The sequence below is a fragment of the Giraffa tippelskirchi genome, chromosome 3 (genome assembly GCF_054371585.1).
Source record: "Giraffa tippelskirchi isolate mGirTip1 chromosome 3, T2T-mGirTip1v1.2.pri, whole genome shotgun sequence".
In the NCBI taxonomy this organism is placed as follows: domain Eukaryota; kingdom Metazoa; phylum Chordata; class Mammalia; order Artiodactyla; family Giraffidae; genus Giraffa; species Giraffa tippelskirchi.
In genome coordinates this window covers 49,520,300-49,542,620 of record NC_137277.1, presented here as the reverse complement: position 1 = coordinate 49,542,620, position 22,321 = coordinate 49,520,300, and the positions used below count along the sequence as shown (strand labels likewise).

General features: G+C 39.6%; 1 protein-coding gene and 1 non-coding gene across 3 annotated transcripts in view; one reads left to right on the top strand and one right to left on the bottom strand.

Moving 5' to 3' along the window:
- AATF (apoptosis antagonizing transcription factor) overlaps positions 1 to 22,321 on the top strand; it is a 101,254-nt gene that overhangs the window by 13,837 nt on the left and 65,096 nt on the right. The window lies entirely within an intron of this gene.
- On the bottom strand, positions 17,284 to 17,356 carry TRNAG-UCC (transfer RNA glycine (anticodon UCC)). The gene has a single exon. It is a non-coding gene; the product is annotated as a tRNA-Gly (tRNA).

Here is a 22,321-nt window from a genome sequence, read left to right as displayed (position 1 = left end):
AAGACAACAGTCCTTTGCCTTATGTTCAGTCTCATTCTATTCCATTTTCTTTTTATAATATTAAATAACTTGTTTATATCTATTTCTTGATTTCTTTATCCTTTGGTATGAAAGATTAGAATGCTACTGACAGGTTAAGATGAAGCTTGAGTGTTGACCATTTTATTTAGCGACATGGTGGCCATCTGTGACCTTGATAAGCAGTTTTGGTGGGGTTGGAGGGATACAGGTTTGACGGGGATGCGTTGTGAGAGGACGGGAAAAAGGAATCTGAGATAGTGAGTGTAGACAACTCTTTCTAGGAATGTAACTTTAGAGGGGAGCAGAGAAATGGGGCATTGCAGGGAGAAGGATGTGGAGTCAAGAGAGGTGTTTTGTTTTTGAGATGGGAGGAATAACAGCATGTTTGTATATTGGTAAGAATGATGCAGCACTTCCCTGGTGGCCCAGTGGTTAAGAATCCACCTGCTAATGCAGGGGTCAGGGGTTCGATCCCTGGTCCAGGCAGATTCCACATGCTGCAGGGCGACTAAGCTCATATGCCACAGTTACTGAGCCCATGCTCTGTAACAAGAGAAGCCACTGCAATGAGAAACCCACAACTAGAGAGTGGCCCCACTCGCCGCAGCTTGAGAAAGCTCATGCGCAGCAATGAAGACCCAGCGCAGCCAAAAGAAACGATGTGCAGAGGGGAAATTGATAAGGCAGGGGAGGGACAGCTGCTTTAGCAGTGTCCTTTAGGAGGTAAGTGAGATGGACTAGGGCATGAGAACAGTGGCCCTTGCTAGTCGTGGGGGCACTGTAAGTGTCGTGACAGGTGGGAAGACAGTATATAAATAGACACAGATAGTTAGGAGTCTCTTCCAGAGATTGTTCTATTTTCTTTGAAAAAGAAACCGAGGTCGTAAATTGCAAGTGAGTAATAGGGAAGGAGGTGGTAGAAGTTTTGAGGAGAGAGTGTGAGGTAGTCATCCTATCCTTTTTCCACAACCCCTTTACAGTCTGCCCTGCAACCAAGGTTTCTGTGCTCTAGCTCAGTCGGTAAAGAATCAGCCTGCAGTGCAGGAGACCTGGGTTCGATTCCTGGGTCAGGAAGATCCCCCGAAGGAAATGGCAATCCACTCCAGTATTGCCTGGAGAATTCCATGGACAAAGGAGCCCGGCAGGCTACAGTCCTGGAGTCACAAGAGTCAGACACAACTTAGTGACTCAACCACCACCACCCACATGTTGAACCTAGGAGTTGAAAATAAACAGCATTTGCCTTTTTTTGGCAATTAGCAGCATTTACAATGTGTTACTATTTTGTAAATAAGAGTATAACACCAGGGCGGGGAAGAACTGGAACATTACTTATTGAGTCCTGTGTGTTTAGAGGTCTGCTTCCCCAGCTACACAAAGGAGAATGCTCCTAGTTTGGCACAAGTTCGTAGTTCAAGTAGATCCTTTATAACCCTCCATCAGGTGCTTAAAATCATGCTATATCTTAGTTTGCTTCACATTTGGACTGTTTATTATATCATTTTTTTCTAGGTCTCTATATTTCCTCTTTCCCCCACTTTCAGCTTGGTTTTATCCCCCCAATCATGCTGTCTCTCCTCTTACACTTTCCCAGTTTATGTGGGTTCTCGGGAACGGTGTGCCGAGTCCTCTTGGGACTTCCTTTCCTTGCTCTTCTAGGATGGAGCTCTCTTCTAGCTCTCTTGTATTCCTGTACAGTAAGTTCCCTACATATGTACAAGTTTGGTTCCAACAGACTTAGCCTAGGTACCCAACTAACACAATTGGCTGTATAATACTGTACTGTAATAAGTTTATAATACTTTTCACATAAATAATATGTATAAAACAAATAAAAATGAAAACATTTTTTAATCTTATGGAATGGTACCTTGAAAAGTACAGGAGTACAGTACAACAGGGACTTCCCAGGTGGCACAGTGGTAAAGCAATTCGCCTGCTAGTGCAGGAGATCCAAGAGATGCAGCTTTAATCCCTGGGTCGCGAAGATCCCCTGGAGGAGGAAATGGTAACCCACTCCAGTATTCTTGCCTGGGAAATCCCATGGACGGAGGAGACAGGCGGGCTACGGTCCGTGGGGTCGTAAAGAGTCAGACATGACTCTGATCACACATGCACAGTACAACAGCTGGCATACAGGGGCTAGCACACGTTTGCATCTTTGAAAGTTCGCAACTTGAAGGCTTGTATGTAAGGGGACTTCAGTTTGTATTGTATTTCAGCTTGTCAGTTTGTTGCCAAATCTTCATGGGGAGTCAATTATCTGATTTCTGGTAGATTTAAAAATACTCTGCTCTCATTCATCATTGAGGTGTTCTTAATGGATGACGTATACATTTCTGGGTTGAAAACTACTTTGTCTTAGAACTTGAAAGTACTGTGCTGTATGAATTTCCTATTGTTACTGCCAGAAATTCCCACAAGCTTGGTGGCTTAAAACAGCACAAATTTGTTATCTCATGTTTCTGGAGGTTAGAAGTCCTAAAACCAAGATGTCAGAAGGGCTGTGCTTCTTCCAGAGGCCCTAGGGGAGCTCCTGTTTCCTTGCTTTCTCCAGTGTCTTGAGGCTGTCTGCACTCCTTGGCTCGTGGCTCCCTTCCGTCTTCAGTACCAGTGATCCCATCACACCAGGCGTTGGTTTTCTGACGTTGACCCTGACCGCCTCTCTCTGGTAAGGACCTCATGTTTCCATTGGGCCCACCTGGCTAATTCAGGCTACTCTTCCCATTGCAGATCCTCAATTTAATCACACCCGCGAAGTCCTTTTGTCTGTAAGGTAACGTATTCACAGGTTCTGGGGATTAGAATGTGGACATCTTTGGGGGCCATTGTTGAGCCTACTGTCTGTCATCCAGGTATTGTCCAAGAAAAGGTGGTTGCCCGGTGGTTGCCCGTTTGAGTCTCATTCCTTTGCAGGTGACTTGTTTTTGTTCTCTGGAAATGTTAGGGATCTTCTCTTGATTTTCTGAAACTGCCTAAAGGGTTATCTAGCTGTGGTTCCTTTGTTATTCATTGTGCTGAGTACTTATGGGCCCCTTTAGTCTGAAGACTGCGTCGTTCTTCAGTTTGGGGAAAATGTCTTTAATATTTGTTGAATAATTTTCTTTCCTCCGTTATGTCTGCTCTCTTTTAGATACTAAACTGGATTAGGGTTTTGTCTCTTAAGTTTTTTTTTCACTAACGTGTTCCATCGCTTTGTGATTTTCTGTGTCTATGTTCAGAAAGATTTTGAGTTTGATTCTCTAGTGTTTGTGGGGTTTTTTTGCAATTATATTTTTAATAGATAAAAGTTCTTTTGTTTTCTGAATGTTCCTTTTCAGGTAATTAGTGTACTTAAAGTACGTTATGTACATTTAAAGTTGTTTGTTTTATATTCACTTTAGTTCTTAGAAGTATTCCTATCTCTACCAGCTTTTCTGTTTACTCTGGACTTTTTTCCTCTCTTCTAAATTTTTATCCAAGTTATATCTGTATATAATTTAAAGAGTCAAGTAATTCTATAAATTCTTATTATGAAAACTGGCATCTACCGACTGTATATTCCACTCCCTTGCCATGCCCATTCTCCTAAAGCAGCAATTACATTTTAAATTATTATTATTATTTTTTTGAGTTCATGAATTTATCTCTGAATCTCTAGTTGACATGTTTTTATTCTTACTCGATCTTTCAGTGTTAGGCATTATTTATTGACTTCTCATTATGAAAATGAAGATTTAGCCCCCGTTCCTTGAAAATGAAGATTTAGCCCTCGTTCCTTCTAGAGTCATGCACACTATCTGTCCCTTCCTGGTTATGTTGTAATTTGGTTAGATCAATAGTCAGTGTTCACATTATTATGTCTGTGTAAACACTGTTTACAGCTCAGCCATGTAATATATATACCATGATTATTTTTCCTTTCCCACACACCATTTTGTTTTCTAGAGTTAATAATTGTTACAGTTCTGTTTATTTTGTTTTCTCTGCAGTCATTCAAGCCTGAACTTTTCTCTAGTTATCTCAATCTCCCCTCAAGATAATCAGTTGCATCATATCTGCCAGTTCTTCTTCCTAAAGAAATCTTTCCCAGAACCCTTTTTTTTGTCCCCTGTAATTTGATGTATTTATTTTTTGGCTGCACTGGGTCTGTGTTGCTGCGTGCGGGCTTTCTCTTGCTGCTGTGAGTGGGGGCTACTCTTCTCATTGCAGTGAATTCTCTTGTGGGCGCGGGCTGTAGAGTGTGGGCTCGGTAGTCGTGGTGCACGGGCTCAGTTGATCCACAGCACGTGGGATCTTCCCGGACCAGGGATCAAACCTGGGTCTCCTGCTTTAGCAGGCAGATTCCTTACCACTGAGTCACCAGGGAAGCCCTCCCAGAACCTTTTGACCTGCTCTAAGCTGGATCGTTGCCTTTCTCCAGGGCCCAGCCATCATGCAGGGGTCCCCCTTCACCACCATCCTAGGGGTTACCTTCACTTCCTGCTTCTGTGGATCTCCTAGTCAGGACTTTTCTTGGCTTGCTCCCTTAACTTTGGTGAAGCAAGTCCTCTAGTAGCTTGTTGAGAAAGAGTGGACAAGAGGAAAACTTTTTTTAGACCTTGATTGTCTGAAAGTCCCTTTACTCTATCATCACAATTGGTTGACTTGCTGACTGTGTACAGAAGTCTATAGAATATTCCCTTGCCTTCCACCTTCTGAAGTTGCTATTGATGAGTCCGAAGCCATTCTGATCCCTGATCTTCCTACCGATTTTTCCTCCCCGTAAATTCTTTATCCAAGGAATCCTGGAATTGCATGATGCTGTGCCTTGGTGTGGATGTGCAGGCCTTTTCAGTCTGGAGGCTTGTATCTTTCAGTCCTGGGAAATTGTCTTGAAATTATTTTGTTAGTGATTTTCTTCCTTCTGTTTTCTCTTCTTTCTGGAAGGCCTGTTGTTTGATGTTAGACTTTTCCTCTGATTTTCTTTCTTTTTTTTCCTTCAGTTTCCTAGTTCTTTTTGTCTTTTCTTTCTTTTCTCCCCTCTCCCCACTTCCTAAGACATTTCTTCAGCTTTATTTCCTCATCTACTGAGTATTTTTATTTCTTCGGTCACACTTTAATTTTACTGTTACTTCTCTGGGGATATACCGTGTGTGTGTGTGCGCGCGCGCACATATTTTTAAGAGTTCTTCTGGCATAGTCTGTTTCCTCCAAGCTGCTTTCTTTTGTTTTAACCTGGCTGTAATATGTTAGATGTTTTCCTCAAATACTCAGTGACCTTTGTCTGCTGTTGACTTTCTAGAGTGGGGTACTCAAAAGCTGATGAACAGTCTTGTATGTTTGGGCAGGGCTCTTTGTAGTTTCTGCTGTAAAGTGATCTGTCTGGGCGGTGTGGGGAACACCCATGTCGGCATCTTCACATCTTAGCTCTTAATGGGGTCTTAGCTGCCAGAGGACTTCTAATGTCCTGCCTGGCTGCCAGCATTGTAGGTGGCCGGTAGGCTGGGGGTCTCAGCATTCAATCTGGAAATTACAGCTTATTCTCCCTGTTTTGAGAATTATGCCGTTGCCTCAACTGTGTCTGGTGTCCTCCTGTCCAGAGACGCTAATGTTTCACTCTCTTCAAAGGATAAACCTCTCAACTTCTGCCTGAGTAAGAAGAGGTGTGTTGACTGTAGCCCTGCCTTCCTCTGGTCTTCTAGAGGTGCTGGTTCTTCAGTCTTGTGAGGTTGTGTTCATGGACCATGGGAGGACTGTTTCCTGTTTTCACTACCGGCACCAGAGTCAGCTTGCTCAGGTTTGCTAAGTCAGTTATTTGTCCATCTGCTTTTTTTTTTAACTGGTTTACTGAGATATAATTGACATATATTGAACTGCATGCAGTTCCCATTTCTCCGCTCCCCTATAAAGTATTCCTGGAAAGAGTCGTCTGTACTCACTGTCTTGAATCCCCTTTCTCCTACTGTCTCATGAGTGCATTCCATCAAGCCTGTGTCCTTCTCACTCCGCTAAAACTGCTCATCAGGGTCACAGATGACCACCACATTCCTGAGTTAAACAGTCAGTTCTCAGTCCTCGTCTTACTTAACCTGTTGGCAGCTTCTGTACAGTTAGACCTCTGTGTACACTCACGAAGCCATCGCCAAGAGTTGGACACGGCTGAGCACACACACGCATGAAGCCATCATTACATCAAGATAATGATGTGATTCCTCATCCCCAGAAGTTCCTCAGCCTCTTTGTAATCTCTTCTTCTGCTCCTCCCATCCCTTGGCAACCAGGAATCTGTTCCTAGTTCCTCATCCCCAGAAGTTCCTCAGCCTCTTTGTAATCTCTCCTTCTGCTCCTCCCATCCCTTGGCAACCAGGAATCTGTTCTGTGTCACCTTAGATGGGTTTGCGTTTTCTAGAATTTTGTATAAATGGGATCATGCAGTTTGTACTCTTTTTGTCTGTCTTTCACTCAGTGTAGTTATTTGGAGATTCAGCCATGTTTTTGCCTGTGTCAGTAGTTCATTGCCTGTAATCCCTGAGTAGTAGTCCATTACCTGGATATAGCATATTTGCTTTATAGCATGTTTGCTTTGTTTTGTTCCTAGTTTTTAGCCGTTACGGATAAAGCTCCTGTGAGCGTTTGTGTGCATGTTGTATGGATATATACTTCTGTGTCTCCTGAATGACTAAGAATAGAATGGCTAGGTCACGTGGTAAATGTGTCTAATTTTCATAGAAACTGCCCAGCTGTTTTCTAAAGTGGTTAGACCATTTTACAATCCTACCAGCAGTGTATAAAAAATTCCACTTGCTTCACATCCTCATTAACACTTGGCATAGTCAGTCTTTTTAATTTCAGACATTCTAATAATCATGTAGTCCATTGGCTTTTTAGCTTCCAAAACTTAGTTGCTGTCATTCTCTCTCATCCAGGCATATCTCGGAGATATTACAGGTTTCTTTCCAAACCAGTGCAATTCATTGTAAAGTGAATATTGAGATAAAGTGACTGACATGAATTCTTTGGTTGCCTAGTGCATATTAAAGTTCAGTGCAGTTCAGTTGCTAAGTCGTGGGCAACTCTTTGTGACCCCATGGACTGCAGCACACCAGGCTTCCCTGTCTTTCACCATCTCCTGGAGTTGGCTCAAACTCATGTTGGTTGAGTTGGTAATGGTATCTAATCATCTCATCCTCAGTAGTCCCCTTCTCCTCCTGCCTTCAATCTTTCCCAGCATCAGGGTCTTTTCCAATGAGTCTGCTGTTCACATCAGGTGCCCAAAGCTGCAGCTTCAGCATCAGTCCTTCCAATGAATATTCAGGACTGATTTCCTTTAGGATTGACTGCTTTGATCTCCCTGCTGTCCAAGGGACTCTCAAGAGTCTTCTCCAGCACCACAATTCAAAAGCATCAATTCTTCAGCATTCAGCCTTCTTTATGGTCCAACTCTCACATCCTTACATGACTACCAGAAAGTTATGTATGCACTATACTATTAAGTGTACAGTAGCATTATGTCTAAAAAAAGTACACACCTTAATTAAAAAATACTTTAGTGCTAAAAAACACTAACCATCATCTGAACCTTCAGTGAATCATAATCTTTTTGCTGGTTAGGGTCTTGCCGTGATGTTGATGCCTGCTGCCTGATCAGAGTGGGGGTTGCTAAAGGCTGGAGTGGTTGTGGCAATTTCTTAAAATAAGACAACAGTGAAGCTTGCCACATCAATTGACTTTTGCTTTCATGAATGGTTTCTCTGTAGCATGCAGTGTTGTTTGATAGCATTTTATTCACAGTAGAACTTCTTTCAAAATTGGAGTCAGTCCTCTCAAACCCTCCTACTGCTTTATCAACTAAGTTCATGTCGCATTCTAAATCCTTTGTTGTCATTTCAACAATCAGTTAAGTCCACCATCTTTTATGGGCATGGTTTGTAGCACCCCAAAACAATGACAATAGTAGCATCAAAGATCACTGATCACAGATCCCATAACAAATATAATAATAATGGAAGCATTTGAAATAACTGTAAGAATTACCAAACTGTGACAGAGACACAAAGTGAACAAATGCTGTTGGGAAAATGATGCTCAATGCAGGGTTGCCACAAACCTTCAATTTGTAAAAAACACAGTATCTGCAAAGTGCAATGAAACAGGTATGCTTGAACTTGATCCTTCTTTTGTGGGTTTATTATTTTTAAATTTACTTTTAGCTAGTGGAATAGAATAGTGCGTTCAAAAATAGATTAACACAAATACAGGCAATTGGTTTTTTACAAAGGTACAAAGTCAGTGAGTAGGAAGAGAATAGTCTTTTCAACAGATTATGCTAAAACAGTAGTACATTCATTGGCAAAAGAAAAAGAAATGAACTACAGCTCATACTTTATATAAAAATTAACACAAAATAGGTATGACTGGAGTGTAAAATGTAAAACTGTATAGTGTTTTGAATAACACATGGGAGAAAAATCGTCATGACCTTTAGTTAGAGAGAGTTCTTAAATCATCAAAAGCATAATCCATAAAAGAACAAATTGATGACTGGGCTAAATCAGAATTAAATCTTTTGCTCTGTGAAATACGCATTAACAGAATCAAGAGATAAGCTACAGAGCCAAAGAAAATATTTGCAAATCACACATGTAAAGGATTTATGTCTAGAATATATAAAGAACTCTCAAACCCAACAATAGAAAATATTCTTTAAAAAAAAAGGCAAAATATTTGAACAGAAACTTTACCAAGGAAGATATAGGATGACAAATAAGCACATGAAAAGATATTTATTTAACATAATCATTAAAATCACAAGAAGATGTCCTTGTATTCCTATTACCATGACTAAAAGCAAATACCTGACAACATCAAGTGTCAGCAAGGGTGCAGAGCAACTGGAACTTCCTTGCATTGCTGGTGGAAATGCAAAATGGCCTAGTCACTTTGTAAGAAAGCTTAGCAGCTTTTTTTTTTTTTAATAAAGTTAAATGTATATTTACAAGATGACCAGCAGTCCTCCTCTTAGATATTTTCCCTAGATAAATGAAAACATACGTCCACACAAAGACTTGTATTTATGTGTTTATTGCAGCATTAATTATAATCACCAAAAACTGAAAACCGCTCAGATGTCCTTCAGTAGGCAAATGGATAAACTGTGGTATATTCTTCAGCAATAAAAAGGAGCAGAATATTGATAAAATGCAGAATTGTGGATGAATCTCAAAGGTATTATGCTAGTGAAAGACGCCAGTCTCAAAAGATTATGTACATTAATGTTCCCTCTATATGACATTTTGGAAATGGTAAGACTAGAGGGACAGAGAACAGATCAGTGATGGGCAGAGGTTAGGGGTGGGGGAAGGGTTTGACGACCAAAGGGGCAACCTTGTTTTCTTCTTTGTTTCCTGTATGTTTCTGTTCACCTCTTCAGTAGCCTCATTTCTTCTTTTTAAAAATTATTTATTTATTTATGGCTGCCTCGGGTCTTAGTTGCAGCTCAGGGGTTCTCTAGTTGAGGCACCCAGGCTCAGTAGTTGCAGTGAGCAGGCTTAGCTGCCCTGCAGCGTGTGGGATCTTAGTTCTCCATCCAGGGATCGAACCCTCGTCCCCTGCACCAGAAGGCAGGTTCTTAACCGCTAGACCATCAGGGAAGTCCTAATCTCATTTTCTTGGAGTGTTTCCCACCTGTTTTGCCAGTGTCTTGCCTCTGAACCCTTCAGCTTGGCTGGTTTGAGAACATTTTGCTTGGATTGAGGGAGTCGTATAAATAGTTGTGTGCTCATTCCCATATAACTCTGGGAATATCTCTTATGGTAATGGGTACATGATACAGTACTTCTTGGGGTGGGGGAATGGGCCACATCAACCTATAGTGTCGTTTTCGCCTGAAAAATATATCTCTGGTACTAAAAACTTACCCAGGAGAGAATAATAGATGACGCAGAGCTTCTAGATTTTGATGTGGGTTAGAACTGAAAAATGAGATGTCTTTAAACTCCTTTCCCTTCTCTTCTCTGATAAGTGATATAATGTGGTTTGGACACTCAGAGATTCCTGAGATTCCAGGTTCTGGTTGATGATTTACTGCAAAATTGCTTATAAATTGAAGTAGAAAATGTTTTGCAGACCTGGCAGCTTTCTGGCTTCACACCCATTTGTCACCCAGCATTTCCCTTTGTGTATAGAACAAGAATTAATTAGGCTGCACTGCAGGAAAACTTTATGGCTATAATTTATATAGGATGAATTTCTTTTTAAAGAGACAGCATTGTTTTGTTACACCTATATACATGTAAGTGTGTGTATATATAAAGTGGGTTTTTTCCCCTTAAAGCAGTGTCTGTGAGCCTTTGGAGTGAACACTCATTTTTCTGCTTAACGCTAGATGTTGGTGGAATAGATGCTTTTATGGTGATTGCTTTCTGATGAAACTGTTGGGGTTTTTGTTTGTCGTTTTTAAATTCATTGTATACTAGGGAGTGGGCCTCAGTTTTAGGTTTGTGTTGTAAGACATTGGTCAGACTTGTCTGGTTTCCAAAGCTTTGTATTCTTTTGGTTTCTTCGAAGACTTAGGATTCTTTTTTTATTTTTTTTTTAGGGTCTTGCTCATTCAATTAATGTTTTCATAATCAATGCAAGTCAGAACTTGCAATTTGTTCCTGATTTGCACATTAAAGAGCTCCATTAATTAAGAATCCTGGTGTTTGGCAAGTTCCCGCAGGATCTGTGCATTATTTACATGGTAAAAGTGCAGGATGCAAGTTTCCCCGTTGTAGTGGCAATTGCAGTTAATCCTGCTTTTTCTTTCTTGCCTTTTTTTTTAAACCCTTTTTTTGGGCGGGGGTGGGGGGTGGGATGGGGGGGGCTTTTTGAATAACAATTCACAACTCATTGAAACTCCTTGGGGATACATTGTACCAAAACAGGAACAAGTAATCCAAAAGAGGGGCCACAAGAAGATCAGAAAGTAAATCCTTTGTTTAAAGAGGAAAAAACCTCTGGAAGAGGTAGATTCTCTGTGTTTGGTATTTGTTGGATGTTTCACTTGGCTAAAGGTGGGAAGTATAATTGTGTTTACTCTGAACTTGCAGATTACGCTCCCCCCCCCCCCCGTAACAGTAGTTGTATTGATAAATGTGATTGCCTTTCATAACAAAAATAACCCAGACATTTAGATGAACGTACTCCCTATGCTTATGTCAAGTAAGCTGTTTCATAATATTCCAGTTTTGAGTTGCTTTTTCATGAAATCACTTTCCAGAGTGTTTCCTGGTGCCATTTCTTTTGGAAGCCTTGGTCAAAGCTGGAGGTGGTCTCCATCCAGATATATTAGATGATGTCAAAGCAGTTGGAAACGTGAAATCAGATCACTGGTTAGCAGGTTCCTGCTTTCCAATTTCAACCGTGGCTATTGCTTACCCTACTCATAATGTATTTCCTCAGGAGTAGCTAGTGCATCTTTAAAAGTACTATGAGAAGCTGCAAAGCATTTTTCGAGTTAGTGGAGAGATTCTTTTTCCCCTGGTATTTATGAAACTTGCTAGGGATTTTATGAGACTTAATTTAATTTGTCCTTTTACTACTCTTCCATTACAATATATATGTAAACTCTTTACATATATCTTTGTATATATAAGGTATATATAAAATCTTCACTGTAAAAAAAAATGCAGAAACAGTGGAGATGTAGGTACAAGAAGTTGAAAGTTCTTCCACTCTCCCAAATCCCTGTTCCTCCTTCCCAGAGAAAACAATGGGGTGGGGCGGGGGTGTATTCTTCCAGACATTTTAATATTTATATATTTTCTTCTGCTATACTTATCTTTCCATTAAATGTTAGTGGACGTTTGACAAGGAGAAGAGATTGGGGAGAAGGTGGTATGGGGGAAAAAAAGGCTATTATGCTGTTGTTGTTTAATTGCTCAGTGGTTTCTGACTCTTTGCAACCCCATGGACTGCAGCCCTCCAGGTTCCTCTGTCCATGGGATTCTCCAGGCAAGAATACTGGAGTAGGTTGCCATTTCCTCACCAACTATTGTTACTTATAAATTTTTTTTAGAGAAAGTCTTTATGTCACAATACCTATAAGCTATAATTCTCTCATAGTTATTATATTTATTGTTGTTGTCATTAAGTCACTAAGTTGTATCTGTCTCTTTGTGACCCCACAGACTATAGCTTGCTAGGCTCTTCTGTCCATGGGATTTCCCAGGCAAGAATACTGGAGTGGATTGCCATTTCCTTCTCCAGGGGATCTTCCCAATCCAGGAATCGAACCCACATCTCCTGCACTGGCAGGCAGATTCTTTACCACTGACACACAAAGAGGTGTGTTATTAGCTGTCCTCAAATAAGTTTGCACATATGAGTTGCTTTGAATGTTTGTTATGATTGGACTGCACTTGACTTTAGTGTGAGTTCTTTGATAATTTTTAATGAGATCTCATGTAATATTGATTATTTTGCTTGGCGTTTAGTCTCAGATCTACCAGATTCTGTTTTTCTTGAGGCTGTTGAGTAAATCTGCCTCTGGCTAAATCCAAAATGCTGCTATTTTAAGAAGAGTTTTTACTAGCTATTCATACTCTATCGTGCACGGAAAATTTTTACAGGTAGAGAGGCTGTTCAGATAATCTTGAAGATTCTTACATCCTTAAGGTGGCACATAGCCTGTGCTACATCCATGTCAGCAGTGGAGGGAGGGCAGAGATAAATGTGGCTAACTCAAATAATTAGAAAGCATTTCCAGTGACTTCAGTAGACTCATGAGATAGAAGAGAAGAGCATGAGTGAAAAGAAATCAAAAGTGACGTTTTAAGAATCGGGATGATTAGTTTACTTCTATTTTGGTGTTTTATTGTGCAGATACAATGCTAGATGCCTCTGTCCTGTAAAAATAACAAAAATACTTCCCATTTGTTAATTGGCACTGTTCCCCATGCACTGTGTTAAGTTGTTTTTTTAAAACATTTGTTTATTTATTTGACTACAGCTGGTCTTGGTTGTGACCTGCAGGCTCTAGTTCCCTGAGCAGGGATTGAACCCGGTCCCCTGCACTGGGAGCATGGAGTCTTAGCCACTGGACCACCAGGGAAGTCCCTATGAAGTTCTTTATCAATATCTCATTTAGTTCTCATTCTCATTTAGTTCTCTCTGCAGCCTGTGAAATATAACTATATTGTACATTGTACAGAAGAGGAAATCAACTCTTTAAGAGGTTGAGTGACCTGATCAAGGTCACACAGTCAGAGGCAAGGCCAGTAAGAGGTCTGTTTTGCTTCACAACCTCTGCTCTAGGCCATCACTATGCACATAGTTTAATGCTAAATAGTGTCCCCCCCCCCTTATAAAGGAAAGTATGAGGGAATAGATAAAGTGCCAAAGCTTAAAGGAATTAAGGCAGGAGAGATATGGAGATGAATTTGTAATAAAACAGAAGGCTTAGAGTGAGTAGTAAATGTAACCTTCAATTTTTCTAAAGATACTTTTTCAGTAAAGAGTTAGGAGCGCCCTTGGTTAATCAGCTGATCCACTCTCTCCCCCTACACAGGTAAGCTTTTTTTAAGTGATGAAGAAATAGATAAATGTGTTTTTTCTTATTATATATGTGCTACATATTCAGTATATAAAATTTAGAAAATGGTCAAGTGAAAGTAAGGAAATATTCTTCCTCAGTCAAAGCAGTAGAGTTATATACTTTTAATATTTTGGTATGGTATAAATATTTTCTAGTTTTCTTCCCCCCCCATGGGTGTATAGTTAGAACAAAAGTGGAACAGTGTTCTATATTCTTTTGCAGTCTATTTTCTTCTACTTAACAGAGATCATGAATATTTTTCCATGTCATTAAATATTGTTCTACAGCATTATTTTTAATGGCAGCATAGACTTTCCATCATATGGGTAGTTTAACTAGTTCTTTATTGTTGGACATTTGGATTGTTTCCAGTTTTTCTTTATAAATAATGCAGTAAACATTATTGTTAGTAAATCTTGACTCACGTCTGTGATTACTTTGTTTCATAAAATAAATTTCTAGATGTGGAATTAGTGTGTGTTCCGAAGATATATGCAGTTTTAAGGCGTTTGATCTGTATGGCCAAGTTGCCCTCCAGAAAAGTTGGATCAGCTCACATTCTCACCTTCTTTATATGAATGTCAGTTTCCCTTATCCTTATCAACAGTGTCGTTTCATCTTTATCACTTTGGTAGGTGGAAAATGGTCTCGCTTTTTTTAATTTCTTTTTTTAATTTACATTTTAAAAAATTGACATTTCCCAATGTTTAATGAGGGTAAATAGTTTTCTTTCATTCATTGGCCCTTGGCATTTCTTTTGTGAATCATGCAGGGAAAATCTCACTTTATTTTATTTGTGTATTGTTATTTGATTTTTTTTATTTTGGGTTGTATAGGTCTTCATTGCCGCCCTTGGGCGCTCTAGTCGCAGTGAGTAGGAGAGTAGTAGTGCTCTCCGTTACAGTGCCGGGCTTCTCATTGTGGTGGCGTCTCTTGTTGGGAAGCACAGGCTCAGTAGTTGTGACCCATTGGCCAGGTTGTTCCTTGACATGTGGAATCTTCCCTAACCAGGGATCGAACCTGGGTCCCCTGCATTGATGGGCATATTCTTAACCACTGGACCACCTGGGAAGATTTTAAATTAGTTCTAAGGATGTGTGGTCTTCCTTGTCAGTCAAATATATGGCCACTTCTAATTTCTCCTGCTTTTATTTTAATCTGTTTCCTTTCATTTGATTATTTTGTTGATAGGAAGAATTACATCTACTTCAGAAGACCTCTTTGTATTCTTGAATTTATTTATTTAGTCTTTTTTTTTATTTGTTTTGTATTTTGATTGTGCTGCACTGCATGTAGAATCTTAGTTTCCCAACCGGGGATCGAACCCACATCGCCAGCAATGGAAGCATGGAGTCTTAACCACTGGACCCCCAGGGAAGTCCTTATTTCATCTTAATCAGTTTTTAAAGAAAATTATAGAAGTGAAGTTTGTTTGTAGTAAAAAAAATTTTTTTCAAACAGTGCTGATTAGCCCTCTCCCTGTGACCTAACAGTTCTGAAATATGTAACAGAGACTGTGAAAGTCCTTTTTTTCCTTCCTATTATTAATGCTCTTCACAGAGAACTGTCTCTAGAAGTTTGGTGTATATCCTTCCACATATGTGTGTGTTTAGTTGCTCAGTTGTGTCCTACTCTTTGCGACCCCATGAATGTAGCCAGACAGGCTCCTCTGTCCGTGGGATTCTCCAGGCCAGAACACTGGAGTGGGCTGCCATTCCCTTCTCTAGGGGATCTTCCCAACCCAGGGATTGAACCTGGGTCTCCTGCATTGCAGGCAAATTCTTGACCATCTTCGCCATCAGGGAAGCCCTATTCTTCTGGATACTTTATGTCAATTTAAAATTGTTTAGACCATAAATGAGATCATATGGATACATTGAACTAGAACCATCTTCTCATGTTGATAAATATGTCTTACCTGTTGTTTCTTTAAAAAAAATGCTATCTTTATTTTCATTTTCTTTTTGCTGAAGTACTTCAAAGTAATCATCAGCATGTCATTTTGCTTCTGAACACTTCTGTAAATGGCTCTAAAAAAATAAGACTGTTTCTTATGTAACACTATCATCTCACCTAACCAAATCAATACTTTCTAGCCGTCCTAAATAATATGTCCACTTCGTGCTCAAATTACTTAAGTTATCCCCCAAAGTATTTAAGGTTTAGTGTATTCAAACCAAATTCTATTTATACTTAACCTTTTCAGCATCTGCCCAGAAAGTTATCTGTGTAAACTAAATTGATTTAACCAATCCCCTGTAAATGGGCACTTAAGATGTTTGGCTGTTTTTACCTATTATGAACAGTGCTAAACAAATAACATTTTTGTACCCATCTCTTTGCTTTCTTATCTGATTATTTCTCTAGGATTAATTTCTAGAATTGGAATCATAGGGTCAGGAGGTGTGTGAGTGTACAGCTTTGATACATTTTGCCAAGTTGCTTTCTGGATCTGTTGTGCTAATTAAATGCTTATCAGCTGTGCATGGTGAGGGCCCCTTCCTCACATTCTTGCAGGCATCAAGCATGATCAGAAAAATATCACAGTGTTTTAATTTTTTTTTTTAAGTGAGGCTAAGCAATTTTATTTTTTTAATGTATTTGGCCATTTGAATTTTGGAGACCATTAATCCGTTTCTTAGCATCTTCCTTTTCAGGTTAAGTAAATATTCTTATATCTTGTCTTACAGGACCTGCTTTCCATCTGTACGATCTAGGCCTTCTTTAGTTTCTCCACTTTGTTTTTTTCAACTGTGGGAATCAAATCTAGATATAACATTTTAACAGAAACTCACTAATGTTTTTTTTAATTGTGCTGTGGTAACTGAGGAGGACAGTTATGTCGTTTTTTCTGGAATTGAAAATTTCCTGTCACTTTTGTCTCCCAGTTGGTTTAGATACATAACCCATATGGGTACATTGATCTAGAAAATGAAAAATGTGCAGTTTCTTTTGTTTATTTATTTTATTGTTTGCAGTTTCTTTTTTAAAGTTTGTAGTAGTGTTCATTTCCTGTATCTGTATAATGGTGATATAATAATAGTGCCCACCTGAAAAGATTGTCATGAGGACTTAAATGAGTTAATATGTGAAAAGTGCTCAGGTTATTGCCTGGTACTTAGTAGGTCCTTAATACGTGTTAGCTATTAATTTTAGTAGTGGTAATAGTTTTTTCCTAGGCTATAGCTCCATGGCCACAGTGTTTGTTTCCCTCTTCATAAAAGGGTTGTGTAAATAAATACTGGTACTATACTTATAGTCACTGAAGTGATTTAGCACGCACACACACACACTTGTATTAAGTTCTCTGGAGATTTAAAGTGCACACACAAAGTACATGCCAGGAAAAATATTAAGACATCATTTTTCTTCAGTTATTCATTCAACAACCTGGAGTCTGCCATTTGCCAGCACCCAGTTTGCCAAGGCTGAGCAGTTCAGTCTCTGCCTCAGGACATTCACAGCAAGATGTGGGGATAGGTAAACTGCTGTTAAAGCATCATTTAAATGTTATTACATGAAAGCAACTCTCAATGTGTTTCATTTTTGGGTTGATAAATAAACAATGCTTACCCTCACTAATATGAAAAGGGACTTAAATAACATCTTTTACTTTCTTGGGTTTTTTTTAATGAATGAATTTGGCTGTGCTGGGTCTTAGTTGCAGCCTGCAGTATCTTTAGTTGCGCCATGCAAACTCTTAGTTGCAGCACGTGGGAAGCTAGTTCCCTGACCAGGGATTGAACCTGGACCCATTGCATTGGAAGCACAGAGTCTTAGCCACTAGACTACCAGGGAAGTCCCTGTCTTTTATATGAAAATAAAAGTCATCAGTCTTTTATTTTCTGGGCTTCAGTTTATTCAAGTGGCGATAATGACAGTTTTCATGGGAGTGCATTGTAACGTGCCTAACAAAAATTGCTAATTACTTTCACATATGTAAGTTCTGAAATCTGATACAATGGTTTTGAGATGCAGGAGTAGGCCATACGTCTTATAGTTGATATGTTCAAATGAGGGAGAACTTAAGTTTGATTACCTTTCTTCCATTAACAGAAGGGCAGTTTACTGAGGACACACAGTTATTGAAAACAGCAAACAGGGAGTCCATATTTCGTCAGCATCCAGATTTGTAAATGGTAGTGTAGTTAGATGTTCCTTCATCTGATTTGGGCATCATTTCTCTGGAACTGAAATATTTGTAGAAGGCTTTTCATGGCCAAAATGATATGTCAGCTGCTAGGGTGACAGTACGCACCCTGTGTCTCAAGGAGCTTACAACATACACAGCACAATATGTGTTGTAGCAGCGATGTGAAGGATACTGGGAGAGAAAGGATTAACTGCGCGGGAATCCCTGTCTCCACACCCATTCTGTACAGAGACTTTGGGCTCTTGGCTCAGGACAGTTCACTACCTAAAAGGCTAAAATCTTTTTTAATATGAAAGGATCAAACTATTTTACATGAAACAGAAGGTTACTTGCATTGTGGTCCTAATTTTATTTTTAATATGTTTCTTTACTTCAGAGTTTACTTTAAACTTCAACTGCATTTTAAATCGTAAGAGTAATACGTGATTACAAAATATTCGAACAGTTGAAAAGTGTTTCAGATAAAAAGGAAAATACCCGCACTCTCCCTGGGTGACTCCTATTAGACAGTTTATAAACAGTTCCTTGTAAATAAAACTTGGATTTTAAGTACCTCATGCTCTGAGCATTTCCTCTTTCCGTTTAAAGGGGAAAAATAAATTCCCCTTTTCAGGGAAGTCCTTTGGAACAATGGAGGTTGTCTAGGAACGGTGAAATGGAAGGTAGCTAGTAGATTTCGGGAAGTCCATTGATCAGTCAGATTGCTGTGTCCTGTAGGGCTTTTTAAGAATTTATTGACACACTTCATCAAGGTATTTGAGAGAGCATTCAGGGAAACCTACGAAATTCTGCAGTTCTTTTCCTTTCCTTATAAATTCATGCCTGGTCAGAAATTACAGCTTGAGTGGGATGTCCCTCCACAGAACTCAAACGCACACTATCTATCATGTTACTTAGGATGGCAGTAATGTAAAATGGGAAGGATTTTTTCCTTTTGGTTTCTTTCTGTGAAGGGGCTCACCCAGCATATTTTATCCTCTGTCTCTCCATCTCTCTTATTTCAACTTCCACTTACTCCCCAATTCCCCACATCATTCTCTTAAGAGAAAAAAAAATAAGTTTTGTCCACCGAGTCCTCTTTCTTATTTGATTTAAAAGGTCTTGGGTTGAATGTTTCTCACAAAAACACTTTGCATTCAGAATTAGCCCATCAAATCGTTTCCACCACAGACCCCTGCACAGGCTGCGTGCCTTCTGCTGTGGGGCCCCCCGAGGTTGGAAAACCCAAGTCTGCCTTTGGTTTAGTTGTCATCATTTTAGAATATAAGTCCCCATGCCCTGCTTTGAAAATTTATCCTGGTGGTGATTTTGTACCATAAAAAAAAAAAAAAAATCCTACTTTTGGTTCGCACAACCAACCAACACAGTGGGACAGAACTCCTTCTGCTATTCCAGTCAAAACCACGGTCCTCCTAAGAGCACATTCATTTCTCTAAACCAGGGGGTATATATGTCCCCGTGCCTAGAAGCCACAGGAGACATGGGTTCAATCCCTGGGTCAGGAAGATCCCCTGGAGGAGGAAATGGCAACACACTCCAGTATTCTTGCCTGGAAAATCCCACGGCAGGCTACAGTCCATGAGGTTGCAGAGTCGGACACGACTTAGCAACTAAACAAAAACAACAACGATACATCTATATATGTGTACACCTACATGAATGTATAAAAATTCTACTTGGGCTCACATTGGAAATGATATCGACTCATCCACATGGTGGGTGTTAAGGAATCTGTAACCTGCAGTGCTCTGTCTTAGTGGTAACGCCATCCTGCTTTTGGAATATAGAACAAGCCCAAACAGTAATACTGACAGAATTCGGAATTATGATACAGTGGAGCCTTCACGTAATTCTTTGTTGAAGAAGTTAGGGCCTAAATGTTAAGGCTTATTGTTATTCTGAGTTGATAATCTCTGCCTTGCTTTAATAATTTTTCCTCATGCCTGGGTAGCCTGCGAGTTGCACAATAATCACTCACACAGCTTTGTAATCAATGCCCAAAGTAATAGGATTCCTCTGGCCACCGGCAATTAATAAATTTGTGTCTTTTTTAAAACACTAGCAAGTCGGGCCTGAAATACGACTGACTGGCTCTCCTCATTTGCATATTTATTGCAGTGGAAAAATTCTTACCAGATGATTGATGCCGGGCCTGCCTCTTGAATTCCAAGCAGCACGTTATTATGAAATGAAAAATGCCGGCCATACAGTTGATTAAAGTTGAAGACAGTGGAATCGGTGTTTTTTAAGATTGTGGGAGAATTAAAGGCATATTTTAATAGATGTTGACAAGAAGTGAACTAACAAAAGCAAAGCAAAGGATTTGCTTGAAAAGATTTAATCAAACGTCTTTCTGGGGGGATTAATTGCCGGGGATGACTAGTGCAAGTGGCAGGCTTGTGTGGATTTGAATGAAAAGTATTGTTCTCAGGCCAATACAGCGTGTGTCATTTTGACCTATAGTTTAGCTGTAGTTCTAGAGTTACTTTGGAAGAAGGGGGAGAAAAACTGCTCTTGCAGTCTGTACCTTCTACCTTAATGTATATATCCGGGAATAAGAGGAATGTAGGAGTTTATATATACTCGCACATAAATAATTGTATGTTTGCATATTTACTTTAAAAATAATGGTGTGGATATTTAAAAACTGATAAGGCGAGCTTTATTTTACTTTATACATTTGCTGTCCCCATTGCCCTCCATCGTCTCACCAGAAGTTTTACTTATTGGTTTATAATCTAATTAACGAACTGTGTGCCCATGTCCAAACTTATTCTCTGCCTCCAGTTTTGTTTATGTTGAATAGCTTAGATGAATCAAGGAAAAAAATAAAGCTGTTAGGTGAAAATGGTTTTTAGATTGGTGACATTTTATATATAGAATGCTTGCATATGGGCAGCATGTAAATGAATACTTAATGTGGGAATGTATGACTACTAGTTCTGTCTTAGCACTGTAGATCACAGCAAGCAGAGCCTGAGATTTTCGCCGTGTGAAAGATGCCGATTTTGTGATAGTAATATGCTTTCTATTTTACAGCATTTAAACATTTGCAGCATACCTTAATATATACAAGCATTTGTTATTTTTTGCCTTAATTCTGCAAGATAACTAGGCAAAGGATTATCTGCATGGTGTAGATGAGATCTTTGAGACTTGAAGAGATTAAATGAGGGGGTCCACTCAGTGGAAAATGACTAGTTAGGGATAGTTTCTGTTAAAATCCAGGGCTCCTGGCCCTCAGTAAAGTACTCTTTCCATTTATTCTTTACTTGGGAAATTATTTCTAAGGCTGGTGCCCGAGTGCTTAGGTTTAGTCTTGGTAATAAGGTCAGTCATATGTCCTTCTTAATCTCCTCTTAAGGCAAAGGCCTCTGGAAATGGACCAGGTAGGACAAAATAAACATATATGTCCTTGGCAGTCTCCGTTTGTTTTGTGGCCACGTGCCAGGAGGGAGAGAGAAGAAAAGTGTATCTGCATCTCTGCTGCTTTTCTTAGCTTTGAACTCTGGCGGTAATTGGGAGAGAAACTAGAGGTGAATTAGAAACCGTTCATTCCATTCCCTTGATCATTCATAGGGTTGAACAAATGGAATTCAGCTTTATATGAGTGATAGAGTGTTTTGGTTCGGTTCATTTTGGTCTAGGGCTGGGAAGAACTCACCGTGGGGTCTGAGCCTTCAGGGGAGCGTCTTTCCTCACCCTGGTCAGCTGTGGCTTCAGGGGGCCTGCCGCATCCAGCAGAGGATTGCTCACTGTTCCTTCAGGTTTCACATAAAACTTCACTAGAAGGAACTGTGTGACCCTAATACCGCAAAGAAACGAGAATTGGGTTCTGGCTTCTAAATCTCTTTATAAGAGGTTGTCCATGTATTGACCACTGATGACTTGACTTTGATAAACATTTTTTTTTTTTTTTTTGGTGGTGGTGGTGGTGGTGGTTAGAAGCATGGAATTGCAGATTTCATCTCTGGTAGGTCTCCTGACACTTTGATGCATGGTGGTGCTATCCCTGAATGGAGCTTAAATACTTCAGGGCCACTTTCTGACTGGGTGAAGGGGTGTATAAAATGACGACGTATGAGAGAGTATTAACAGAAAGGCACACTTTGATTTACTGATATTGGCTCTCTGCCTTCTCGTTGGATTGATATGCTGTCTAATATATCTGCAATGGATTTTTTTAAACTGACTTGAACAGAATGAAAGGGCTTGTATAGCTACTTGAAAGTGGCCCTTAAAAGTAGTAGTCTCTGTGTTGGATGTTTTCACAATTCTTGGTTATGTTACACGTGAGAGTCAAATTACGACTTGCTTGTTGGGGGCAAGCAGCCATAAACATTATGGACTGCTTTGCAGCTTCTTCTCTGCATGGTTCTTGATCTCCTATTTTAGATCTTGGACACGTGGTACCTGGAGGAAGTAAGGGACAGGTACTTGTTTTTCCTGTTCTTATAATTATTTTTTATTGTGGCAAAAAGACACATAGTATGAAAATTACCATTCTAAGTGTACAGTGCAGTAGTGTTAAGTCTGTTTACATTGTTGTACATCCAATCTCCAGAACTTTTTGATTTTGTGAAACTAAAACCCTGTACCCATTAAACAAC